The following is a 13188-nucleotide window of genomic DNA, read 5'->3' as shown; positions in this document are numbered from 1 at the left end:
GCTCTCACTCCTTTCTATCTCTCACACTGCTTGGTAGCTGCCCATTCAAGAGGCTGTGAAGAAGTCACGGCTGCTGACACAGCTCAAAATGTAGGAACAGTTTCAAAGTTGTGTGTAAATTACCCAGCTCATTTTTGCCAGCTGTCTTGGGATAATGAGATGTATAATAATGACATTGAGAGCAGCCGCTGTGGGACAGAGTTTGCATCACTACATTGTCTGCAAGAGGATTTTAAGTAAATATTGCAGTTTATACAGAACTAGTATGGCTTGACATAGAGAATTAGCTCATTTGGGAGCCTTACTCCTGGTTAGGAAAACAGTAGGCAAGAACTCCTACAATAAACTTAAACCACAGACTGGGTGGTAGCCATTACTTCCTACATTTCTTTTTGTAAGAAGTGGTTCCCATAAATTTCTTGAACTTAAAATGCCTTAAGTTACTTTTCCATTCTTGGTGCACATTTCAGGATGAAATTTTCAGGAAATCTTCAGCTTTTTTTCAGAGAACGACACCCTCTCTGGATCTTTCCTACAGATTTTTATCATCAAGAATAGTATGAAAATCTGATGGGATTGAACTGGTGCAGAAGACGCTTGTTCAGCTCACTGAAAGCCATCAGGGAGGATGGCCCAGGTAGGACAGAAAGCAGACACAGTGGGAGTGAGGCTCAGCATGGACACAGAGTGGAGCAAGGACACAGAAGAGATCTGAGCACTGAAAAGCGCATGAGGATGCTATGAGATACTGAGGAGTTACAAACAGGGTCAAGGAGATTTGTAGTGCAGGGAGAAGTGAAGCTTGCGGGTAATGGAAGAACTGATCCTGGTCCATGATAGCCTATTTCCTACCACTTTTAGGGTACCATCTTGCTTGACTTAACATCTGTCAAACACCTGGTTTGGTGCTCACTCTGAGTACTCTCACTCCTGTGATGTGAGTGAGGGTGGAGAATAACACCCTGCTACAGCTCTTGGGTGCTGCACCTGCTCAAGAGGCAAGAGGCAACGTGGTGAACCTAAAAGCACAGAGAAAATGCATACAGTGAAAAGTATCTGGAACTGTGCGCTAAAATAGTGTTACTAAGGCAGCTCTGGAGAATTGGATTTTATCTCTGCATCTGTATCATCAACCTGGCAGCTGTACTCTGTGTAGGAAGCAGTAGGATGGAGGTGTGAAAAGGATGGTAAGGAGGGGGATGTGAAACCCAAAACCTGGAGACTGAAGTTATAAGCAAGTGTTTTGGATCCTTGGTTGAGATCTCAGAGGTGCTACAAAGGAGAAAAAAGGATTTGAACAAGAGTCAAATACTGAAAAGCAATGCTGTGATTATAGGTCCAGTCAATAGCTTTTATGTCAACAGAAGGATGAAGAGGAGTGGAAAGGACCTTTGGAGGAAAATAATTAGTTTGGCGTTGGAAATGTGAAAAATAGAAATGTGAAAAGCTGCAGATGAGGCATAAGGGCACACTGCCTGCTGTCTTGCCTGAGATAAAGGTTCCACTCTCTATCTAACTGTGGTTTTATGAACCATAGACCATGTTTATCCGCTGCTCTTCCTATTCGATTTATAATGGTGAGTGCATCCTTTTGCATTTTTTTAAATCAATTTGATGCCTGCAAATTGATTTGCCATGCGAGCATCCTCTCCCGCTCTCAATGTGCTCAGGCTCTAATGAGCAGCCCATGCTGCCTTCCACTCACACGCTCATGGCCCCGCTGGCTCCGAGGCATTTTCCAGTCTCCCAAGCATCCTGCAGCAATTTACTCTCGCCCCCTTCTTCCGGCATCGGTTGGCATCACCTCAGTTGTTGTGCCTGCTGCTCTGGCCAACTGCTCCAGCCTACCGAAGGCCACTGGTCCCACTAACCTGCAAGGCGCTTCCCTGGGCGCATTCCTCACACATGGCAAGCTCTGGGCCCAGCAAAGGCAGCGAGCTCAGCATGGTGGCAGAGAGGGCCTGAGGGCATTGCTTTCCTGCCAGGCCCAGCACTTTCACTTCAACCTGCATCCAGTTTTCCAGTTTGTTCCTCCCGGAGCCCCCTGTGTGAGGCGCAGAGCCTGGGGGCTCCCATTTCCACCTGCCCCCCTGGGATCCATTTGTTGCTGGGAGCAGGACGTTCAGGTGGAAGCCTGAGCGAAGGTGAAGGAAACCCGCTCAGTGAACTGGAAACTCCCACACTGTGTTGTCAAACATGCTTGTTCACTGGTGTGTAAAAGGGAAGCTCAGGAGAAATGAATTTGAATGCCTTTTAGTTGGGATTATGGGCATATGGTGCGGTGCCATTTGTTTTCCTCTTCCTGCTCTGCAGTGGGGCTTTAAGACCTTCACACATTTGCCTTTATCTGTCATGTCAAAAGGGGAGACAGTGAGAGGCCTTTTTTCTGCCCTTCTGCGAGGCTGTCCTCACAGCCTCTCACTTCACTCTGCACTTTGCCGAAGGAGCGGTCCTGATTTTCAGAATAAGTGCAGCCAGATTGCAGAAGTGGATTAAGCAGCTCCAATTTATTTTTATTAAACTTCTCAGTGGCTCTTGACAGAACTTTTGCTATTTTCCAACAGCAGAAGGGGATGGATTTGAGGGGAGAGGGCAGACATGATGTCCACGGTACCACATGCGCACAATACATTTGGCAGCTGGATGGTTAGGTTTTATTGTTACAGCACTATATTTAGTGTTTTGCAGAAAGCTACTTAGGGAGCCACTTCCCTTGTTGTACAGCAGTTTGTTAGCTGTAAGATCCAGACATGAGCCTTTAATTACGCCTAGCATCTCCGCAAAAGCAATTTTGGTTCTCTTCCCTGCCTCATACGGCATCTTGGGATGCTCTGCAATTGAATGTGAACAAGCTATTGTTTAACACGGATTTAAATCATCACAGAAGTGTTCTGTAGCATCAACTGGGAACGCCTGCTCCCATCTGCCCTGCTCATTTCTCACAGTCACGCTGGGAATGAAGGCCAATAATCACAGAAATTTTGTTTAAAGGTTAAGCACAGAGGAGTGTATCTTCATATGCCATGTGAGTTAATTGCAGGTGAAGACGTGCCTCAGAAACACTTAAAGAGGAAAGTACAGATTGATACTGAGCATCTTTCCCAGCTCTCATAAGCATCTTTCCAGTCACTTTCCAAAGATGTATATTTATTTTTCAGAGGACTTGCATTTGCAGGACACTTAAAAGCTAAAGTTCTCTTAAAAAAAAATATGTCTGGCACTGCTAAAAGACAATGTGAATCTGCTCCTGCCCCTGACACAAACCCTCTGTGGCAGACTTTGAGCAGTCACTGTGTCACAGCATCACAGCCTGACCCTTACACTAAGCCTGTAGTCTGAACAAAAGTCAAGTCATTCATTTTTCTTCTGAAAAAACATTACTGATGGCTTTAACATACAGAAAAGGTATAAACCATTGGCTAAATGTAATTGAGTACTTCCTATATTTGATGCTCCTTTTGTCCCAACGTTTCTGTTTCAAATAATGATGAAAAAGTTGTGTTACATTTACATCAAAGGAAAGTTGTGGAAGCAGAAACATGAATAACAAACACATGCATAATGTGATTCTGAACAAAGAAACCTGTGCTGGAATAGGCTACGTAGGAACACATGTATGTCACTGTAGCATATTGCTAACACATGCAGGGATCATCTTGATATGCTTGGGAGCAGCTGAGAGCCTGGTTTGAAGGTAAATTTGATAGAAACTGCTTTGCTAGTACAGTGACAACAACTGCTCCTTACGTCTTTATAGACTGCTTTCCACAGCTGTTTATTGTTGTGCTATGCAGGTTTCCATATACAATGGTGTTCCAAAGGGAGAAGGAAAAGTGTATGCAAAGAAGAGTAAATGGGAAGATTCACACACACACACACACAAAATAGATGATCATAACTTTCTGAAAGGAGTCTGTACACATCTTTAAAATGATTTTAAAGCGGTTCAGCAGCTTTTCTTCTTTGGGAATTTGCAATATTGCCAGCTCTTCAGTGAAGCATGGAACATGTCCAAGCAGCCACCGCTCTGCATGGGAGTGAGAATGCATTTGTCCAGTGTTACTGGAAGGCTCTGGCTTTGAGCTCTTTTTGGAATCCTGCACAGACACTGTCTATGACATTGAATGTATTCCTGCTTCCCTGTGCTGAAGCTCTGGGCCCTGTCCCACTCTCCTTTACATCACTCTATTGACTACTGGTGTTCAGCACCAGATTTTCCAAATGCTCATCATCCATAATATTGCAGCAGATTTTCAGCAGTGGGAAGCCACCAGCTGTGACATTTACAGCCAGGCCCAAATTCTCAAAAGAACTTGGCATATTGCCCCAAATCTGATCCCAGCCATGGATGTGCAGTGCTTTCCAGCAGGAGTGAGAGCCCCGATATTGGGACCAAACCCCATTCTGCACAGAGGAACCTTGGCTCAGATGTGTGCCGTCAAGATGAAGGGGGAAGGAAGTGCCTTTCAGACATGGGGATCTGCTTTGTGGTGTTTGCTGTGCCACAGGGCAGCAAAACTGAGAATGCAGCTGTTACAAAATGATAGTTACAAACAGGAAGAACCCATAAATACAAAACGCATTTTACATTAAGGAAGTCACATGGCTGGCCTACTGCATTTTGTGACTGATGCGAAATTAGCCACTCAAGTTTGGCACATTACAGCTACAAAAACTAAAGCAGGTCTTTAAACTGTGAGTCTGTGAATTACCTTTAGTAGATCTACAAAAGGATTCCAAGAGAACAAGATTTATGTTCATTATTCTGGGATCTTATGTTTCCACCTATAATATCACTGAACGATGCTTAGTGGTGCACAAATTCAAAACAGATTTTAGAAAAAACCCTGGAATAGAATTACAATCAGCATTAAAATGGGAGTTTTGAAGATCATAACCACTGAATTACTTTTAAAGTAGATTTCTTGACCTTCTGCCACACTAAAAACGTAACTGAAGGTAAAATCAAGCAGAGTGAAATCATTGAATGATTACTTATTCAAGGGTCAGCTGACCTTCTAATTGGCCCTCAGAAATTATCCTATCTACTTTGAGAGCAGAGTAATGAAAGCAGCTGTGCAATTTTTAGACTAACCCCAATATACGTTAAAAAGACAAACAAGAAAGCATCACACACAAAAAAATCACCAAGCCAAAAACAAGCAAGCAAACCAAGACTCCACCAAGACTCAGGTGGTGAGTAAGGTCACTGTATAGGGTGCTCCTACAGCCTGCAGACAAAGCTGCAGGAGATAACACGTGGTGCAGGAAGGCATGGCAGCACTCCTGGGGCTTGCCTGGGACAATCTCTTGCTCTCCATTTGTATTTTGGTGTGTTGCTGGTATGCTCAGGCTCCCACAGTCCTTCACAGCAAGAAAATACAGACGTATCATGCCTGAACACTTTCACAATATCCCCCACATACACAGACAGTGCCTGAAACCCTGCCCTCTCAAGGTCAGTGGGAGCATTTGTCATTAACTTCGATGCAGGCAGGATTTCCCTCCTGGACACACACCTCCAGGATGTGTGTGCATGTGAGTGTATGTGTATATACAGAAGCTTTACAGTACAAAGCACTCAGAGAAAGGCATCTTCTCTCTTTAAATGTTTTTCTATGATTTGGTATTGCATTAAATCAGACTCTGACTATCAAAGCCACAGTTTCTTGTGACTTAATGGTGTTAAAGAGCCCTTCTTGCTGGGAGCTCTGCAATAACAATCAGGCAGGAGGAAGAGGAAGCGAGCTGTGTAGCACACTCTGTACCTTCCAGCCACCAGCTATTGTTAGAAGCACGTTGCTCCAGACAGAGTGGCAGCAAGGCACGGAGTGGGAAGCAGGTGTAACCTGCCAGGAACACCAGTCCAGCAAAAGCTGTTCTTTAATCCTGATGAGTACCCCTCCTTCTCATCATTTGAAAGAGATTTTGCATTCTTATTGATCAACCCTTGAAAGCTTAGATAATGCCATTTTGGCAACCTAAAAGTTCATTTTGTCATGTTAGTACTATGGTCATTCATCTGCAAAGTCACTGATCTTTTTTTCTACTTCTCTCTGTCATAGCATAGCATTTTAGATGCAACACTTAGATCCCAAGGAGCATGTTTCCAGGTGCTTAGCTGTAGTCTGGATTCTTTATGGAAGAGAATAAAATCTCTCCTTGCATGCCCTGCCTACCCCATTCTTTTTATTGTGTATTATCCACAACTAGTGGAGGCTGCCCAGGCTCCAGCAGGTCTAATGGAACACTTCATTCAGAACAGGCATGTAGAGCTATGCCCAGCAAGGCTGGCTGAGATTGGACTGCTGTTGGGTGACCCAAACTGAGCTCAGTAACCACACCCCAGTGCAATGCTGGAGAGCTAGTCTGCCCTGGGCAGGCCCAGATCTGCTCTCAGTCACCCACTGAGTGAGTTTATAAATATCCTAGGTGGTGGGCCTACCTAGAGTATATAAAGCCAGCTGCCTACAAATTTAACCTTTTTTTTCATTTAGCATGGGAGTTACTGTCCTGCAGTGCAATATTAAAGCCTGTTTAGTTCACCATGCTCTTGATCTGCAGCCTGTACTATCACCTTGGTTTTGGATATCTTCCTCTTTGCTGAGTACTTGCACACTGCAATACAACATAAATAAGCAAGTCCAGTTGAGCTGCCACACTGTAAACAAGCATGATGAAAAATCGTGTCTATGCCTGCTACATGCCATCATGACATTGTCTCTGCTCTGTGTCCTCCACTGAGGCCTGGAGGTGAAGTACTGCTTCGTATACCCCGATCTTGAAATGCATGCCCTGGCTGTTCCCTGCTCAGGGCTGTACATCACCTGCAGGACACAGCTTGGTCAGGTTGTCAGTGGACCATATGAAGGCCTGGCATTTTCGATCCCTTACTGAGCACTTTCTCTGCTGGTCTCTTGCATGTTCTTTCTCCGTATGGTTATTGGTCATCTTTTACCATGGCATCACTGTGGGGAAAAGGATGCACCCTTGTTTCCTTCTACCCCTCACGCAGCAACTTCAGCTTCAGTCAGACTTTTCCAGATTTTCTTCAGAAGCTGGCTCGAAACACTGCCAGTGTCCCCAGGTGTCCCCTCAGCAACTCTTTCACAGTTTTCTCATCCTCTTCCCCAGTTGTTCTTATGCCATCCATGGCTGATTCGGCCTTCTTCCTAGTAGACTGACTGGAAGGATGCTAAAAAGCAATGAGAAAAAGAAGTTAGAAACAGTCTTTACACCAGGGAAAACTGTCCAATTCAAATAGTCCCTTTGTGTTTGGGAAGAAAAATACATTTTGTATCTCCTTACCACATGATTCCCCAGTCATTTGCACTCCTGAGCTCTGTTGCAATTTTACACTTGCTGCTGATACGTATGATTTAGCCCAGAGCTGCAATGTATAGATTCAGACTATGGGAAAAAGGCTGCAGACTTTGTACTAGTAGTCAGCTGAGCTTTATTTTACACAGTGGTGACATTGGACAGCAACAACTTAGGTGCCATTTTGGACTGAACAAGATACATTTGACCCTTCTCTGTAGTGGAAACCCATTCATCTACATGCCCAAGCGCTGTCATTGTCTCCTCATTTATCACTTCCCACTTATGACATCACTTTGTCTAGTTAACAGCAACTTACCATCTACGGAGCCAAGAAATTTAGAAAATGTTCTGATTTTCATACCAGGAAAGGCCATAAGGTGCATTTTGCATATCGAATGCCTCAGAAACTGGTTTTGTGAAACTGTAAGCACTCAAAACGCAAGTGCAGGCAATCCTATGCTAGCTGCTTGTTGTTTTTTGCTTTTGGTGCATTGTTTTTGTAGTCTAATAAATCTTCTCACAGTCTGCTTTGCATCTTTCCATCTGGTACTGCTGATGTCAGATTAAGGAATGAAGAAGGAAGAGGGCAAGAAGCTGCCCCCATTAAGAACTGGACTGGCACACTCGGCACACTCCAAGCCACAGTACATAAACTCCTTAATACAAAATCCAACCCCCCCCTCTAAAAAAAAAATAAAAAGAAGAAGCACCCTTGTAAGAGCAACAGAGTTGTCTGCCTAATTCTTACAGAGGTGTAATGCTGCCAGCTGCTCTCACTGAGGCTGTTTCTCATCCTGGGGTCTGGGCTGTTGCTGTGTGAGGGGGTCAAACAGTGCCCTGGGGACAATGGTTCCTGCAGCTCACTCCAGCCCAACAGGACTGGCTAGCTGGGAGGAAGCACCATGCAAAAACGCTTGTGCTGTCACCAGAGATGGTCAAGTCATGAAGCAGAATGTCTTCAAAGCTGAGCCCAACACCATCAGCTCTATGTAAAACTGACTGGGATGTGAATCTCTCCTGACAGTGAAAGTGCCTGCAACAGAACAGTGAAACCCAGATGTCTGTTGATGCCTCAGCCCTACACCTTGACTGGCTCTTCTCCGAGCCCTACAGCACTAATGCTATCACAATGTGTGTGTCCCCTCTGCAGCCAGCATGCTGGGAGGGTAATGCAGCCATACCTAAACCCACTGTGAAAATCAGAAGCAGTTGCACCTGCGCTGTCTCTAATATTTCCATCACCACGAGTATCCAGCCTCCTGTAAAGGAAATCCATATGTTATCTTGTAATGTTAGGAAAACAGACACTTAGTGTAGTAACCCGTACATTGACTGTTCCACTGTCATGTATTGCTGCTCCAGAACAGCAGATCAGAGATGACACATATCACTGGAGAGATGCTAACCCTTTCCCTGTAGCCAACACCTTCACAGTATTTCTTTTTTTTAATTCAATGCACTAGTGTGCTTTAATGTTGGATTGGCCGAAAGCACTTTTTTATGTTCTATTCCCAAATGTCAGCGATCAAGAGGGAGAAGAAGACCGGTGCTGATGGTCTCTGAGAGTCCTCTGCCACAGAATATTTTAAGAATTTAGATGGTAGAACACCTTCCTCCAAAGCACTGTTTGTAGAATTTAATGAAACCTGTATGTATTTTACAAATCTGACTGGGAGAGAATCTCTTAAATTTAGAAGAACTTGACACTACTGTAGCTTGTCTATATTGAAAAGAAAACTAATTTCAACATGCTAAAAATCCCACTAAAGTGGAAATTTCCAGTTCTAATCTGCTCTGAAGATCACACAAATAACATTTCATATCTTTATGGCAGCAGATCAGAACAGCATCATTCTTTTCTTCCATATGGCAAGGATGATGCAAAATAATAGCTGAAATAAGAAACAAAAAAAAAAAGAAAAAAAGTCTGTGACAATTTGAAATACAAAGAAGAGCTTCATTGAAACAATCTCTTTGGAACATCATCCCTCCTAACTCAGAGCTCCTCAGCACGCGTTTGGCACAAGCTCTGCTACGGTTTGCTTCTGCACTACTGACAGCTAAAGATGCAGGATCCCAGATGCATTTTTTTCTCCACCAAAAGCGACTGGCGTAAAATCAAACTAGTCCTGTGCTGTCTGGCTTGAAGTCCCTCTGCAGAACACAATAGCTATCCTACTAATGTTCCAGTATCTTCTTTCAATTGAGTGACTGGATGATTACTGAAAAAAGAACAAATTTGTTAAGACAAGGATTTTCCCTCCATGCCAGCACCAGGCTGGACCTTTCCATGTCCTGTGCAGGCCATAATGGATGACAGTATCTCCCTGAAGAGCTAGTGGCATTGCAAAGAGGCCATGCCTCTACTGCTCCGAACAAGGAGCTTTTTACAGCAAAACAGCTGATATGAATGGCCTTTTTTGTCTGTGAAGAAAGTGTGTGTTTCCAGGCATGTGCAGGGCACAGAGATGGCAGCTGCTGAGGGAGCAGTGCTTGGCCAAGCTAGAGATCCCGCTAGGCAGAACCAAAATAGCACATGACCTCATCACCCATTATTAAAGAATAAGTTGTCCTGCACTACGGGCATCAATCCTCCATGACTCCTTCACGAGAGTCTGGGGTGAACGAGTAATTGATGGGAGTTAAATGTCCACTAACACATACACAAAAAGGCTCATAGGTTCTACCATTCTAATAAAAAGTAACAAACAGAAGCTAATACCTTTTATTTTTTCTAAAGTGATGGGGGAAAAAAACATTGCAGAAATATAAGCAACTGCCCTAAACTTGTCATTTTTTAAACATAAATGCAATGTTTTCTTCCATGCTAGATCCTCAGTGATGCTGTTTCTATTCTGCTCATTTGGCAATTTGTGAGATGAATTGGAGACCTGAGATGTCTCACCCAATTTGAATTCATTTTAGTGAATTTCTTTTCCCCTCCAGTGATATATTTACATATCTTCTGCACTTACTTTACGATCTTCTTAAAATCAAGTCATCACCACCTTGACATGTTTACTTAGAATTACATTTTTTTAGACCAATGCACGTTTAGACATGAGGAAAAACTTTTTCTCTCAGGGAGTGGTCAGGCACTGGAATGGCCTGCCCAGAGAGGTTGTGGAGTTGATGTCCCTGGCAGTGTTCAAGAGGCGTCTGGATGAGGAGCTGTGAGATATGGTTTAGTAGCTTTGTGGTAGCAGTGGTAATGAGAAGACGGTTGGACTAAATGATCTTACAGGTCGTTTCCAACCTTATGATTCTATGATTCTATGAAATTATGTTTTTCCTTGTCCAAAGAAGACACAGACATCTTGTAAGAATAAAGTTCTCTGGATCCTTTCATAGGAATGTTCACATACACATTAGCAAAGAGGTTTTGTGTTCTACATGCATGGGTAGTTTGGAAGATATATATGCAAAACAAAGCATGCTGCTTTAGATACTAGTGTCACATTCTATTGATCATGCATGTGAGACTGATCATTATGAAACCAATGGACAAAGCAGCTGACATTGCTATCCATCTTGAGTGTAATAAAAATTCATTTAGTTTTAATTTCACTTCATGGAAATTGGAAATTTCCCCAATCATTGTATCGATTTTATAATTATTATTGTTAAGTAGTACAGTGCTTAAAGGTGCTGCAGGCCATGGAAAATGATCAGTAATACGTTCTATGGGAAATCACGTACATTAAGAGTGGTGAATCACCCTTCACTGATAATACAGGAAAGAAGAAAATGCAAGTCTATTTTATACTGAAGCAGTGACTATAGAAACCCATGCCCAGAGTATGGAGCTACCTGAGAAAGCCTGAACCCAGCTCTCCCCTGGGACAGGGGGTGCCCTGTGCAGTGTGACTATGAGAGGTCCCATGTGCAGAAGGCATTACTCCTACAGGGGACAGAGCCTTGGGGCAGAGACATGCTGACATCTTCAGAAAGGGAAAGTACAGGTTTCCGCCTTTTCCTTGCTTACTTAGGGAAAATGGACTCTGATCTGGAGTACACTAAATGGAGATACCTGACCCACACAGCCACATCCCATCTTCCTCAGAAGCCACCAGCAGGCTGGGAGCTCTGGAGCAGCTGGCCATGGCTAAGGACAAGCAGCTCCTCCTCAGTCTTCAGGCAATTCCCAGAAAAGGGTGGAGGCTTATGTCTTTTCCATCATCTGAAGAGCTCATGCACATTAGCCTTCCTCCCCTCTTCCCCTCCTAGGAGCACCAGTGCCCCTCTGGGCACCGCCTGGCACCAGTGGCAGCCACACACTGAAGGACACAGGGCCCCACAGGAGACAAAGGCAGCACATGACACGTGTTGCCAGGAATTTAGGGCTGCTCCTGAGGAAAGGGATCCAGAAGCTTCTCTGAAACTCACGTTGATTCCTGTGAGGCTCTGGAAGTCGTTGGGACTGCAGCATTTCTTCAGGACCCTCCTTCAGGAGGAGCCACCGCAGGGCCAACTGCCGCCACGCAGCGGCAGGAAGCCACACCGCTGGTCTGCCCTTTTGTGTCTGAGGGCTGGACCTTTTCCAGTCGTGGGTTGTACGGCTGCTGCAGAAGCTGCTTCTGGCCACATGTTAGCATAGGCTGTGACAGGCTGTAATTTCAGGGCTGAGGCAGTGCTTGACTTTGGAGCACAACAAAGGGGATCGCTGCTGCACAGGAGTTCGCAGTATGTACCATGATGGCTGCTGTCATGGGTCTCTAGCTGGTGGCAGGCAGGCTGTGATGGGAAAACTGCTTAGGAGCTGAGTCTGCAGATTCTGCCAACAAGCAGGGGTTGTCAGCATGATGAAGTCTATCAGTATCCTAATTCTTCAAATCAGCATTTGATTTTAAAATTCAGCAAGACTTACGGAGCCAACGTTTAGCGGAAAACACAACAGATGTCAAGAGATTCATGCTAAAACTGGGAGAGAGAGCTGTGTGAATGAAGCACAGGTGGGCTGAACTACAGTCATTTTACCTTCAGGAAATAAAGTTTTGCACTAGGAAAAAGCTCTTTCGTGGAAGTCTGAAATGACATTGCTTTGAGGCCACTGAAGCAAACCGACACCACCTGTGGAGCGCCTGTTGCTGTCCCACAGCCTTCACTGGAAAGGACTGGAAGGAAGGCACAGTGAAACCAGTAGGGAAGCGCTGCTCACAGCTGCCCCAACATTGTGTTTGCACAGGGAGTTTATACCAGGGATATGAAGAAATTGTTCCCTTCAGTTTCCATATCAGGTTTTCAGATCAGCGCTCTTCCCAGCCTTTCCTCCTCTGGGCTGCTTGCAGTGTGGAGTGCTCTTTTCCTGTTTACCCTTGCATGCCTTTTTATTACCAGGCAGGATTTTTTTTTTTTAAAGCACACTCAGGCGCCTGCTTGTTTTTTCTAAAGCTCTACGGGGATTTGCTGGCATCTTTTGTAGCAGGTCATCCTGTTTTCAGACAAAGTTCCTGTCTTGTTAAAAACAATCATTTCTGGATGTCTCCGTGTGGCTCCTGCTTTTAATCATCCTGAGTCCTTGAGCCACGTAGTCCGCACCCCATTTATGTAGGTTGTGTTTGTTTGTTTGCAGCTAAAAAAAAAAAAAAAAGAGGAAGAAAGTAAAGAAAGGAAAAGCCACTGTGGCACACTCAGGCAATGAGTTGCAGACAGAGTGGCGGCAGCAGCCAGCCCCTTTTCCACCGTTGACAGTGCCCTTTCCTCTGTGGGTGGGAGCAGACTGGCTGCAGATGTTGGGAGGGGACCAGCCAGAACAGTGCTGCTGGGCAGGGTCTGCACTCAGAGCACCTTGCTGAAAGAAGCACATGGCAACAATCATACAATCACAGAATCACCAAGGCTGGAAAAGACCTCCAAGATCATCCA

General features: G+C 44.6%; 1 long non-coding RNA gene across 1 annotated transcript; it reads right to left on the bottom strand.

Moving 5' to 3' along the window:
- Positions 1-2530: 2530 nt before the first annotated feature.
- LOC122158792 lies at positions 2531-12887 on the bottom strand. Its single transcript, XR_006168306.1, has 3 exons — positions 11710-12887; positions 8505-8582; positions 2531-7195 (listed from the first exon to the last, which is right to left on the bottom strand). It is a non-coding gene; the product is annotated as an uncharacterized LOC122158792 (long non-coding RNA).
- Positions 12888-13188: the final 301 nt, after the last annotated feature.

Source organism: Centrocercus urophasianus, unplaced genomic scaffold, assembly GCF_019232065.1.
Source record: "Centrocercus urophasianus isolate 14NV4802_14NV808 unplaced genomic scaffold, USGS_Curo_1.0 seq_15, whole genome shotgun sequence".
Taxonomy (NCBI): domain Eukaryota; kingdom Metazoa; phylum Chordata; class Aves; order Galliformes; family Phasianidae; genus Centrocercus; species Centrocercus urophasianus.
Note: the sequence above shows the minus strand (reverse complement) of the source record. Positions and strands in the feature narration are given on the sequence as shown.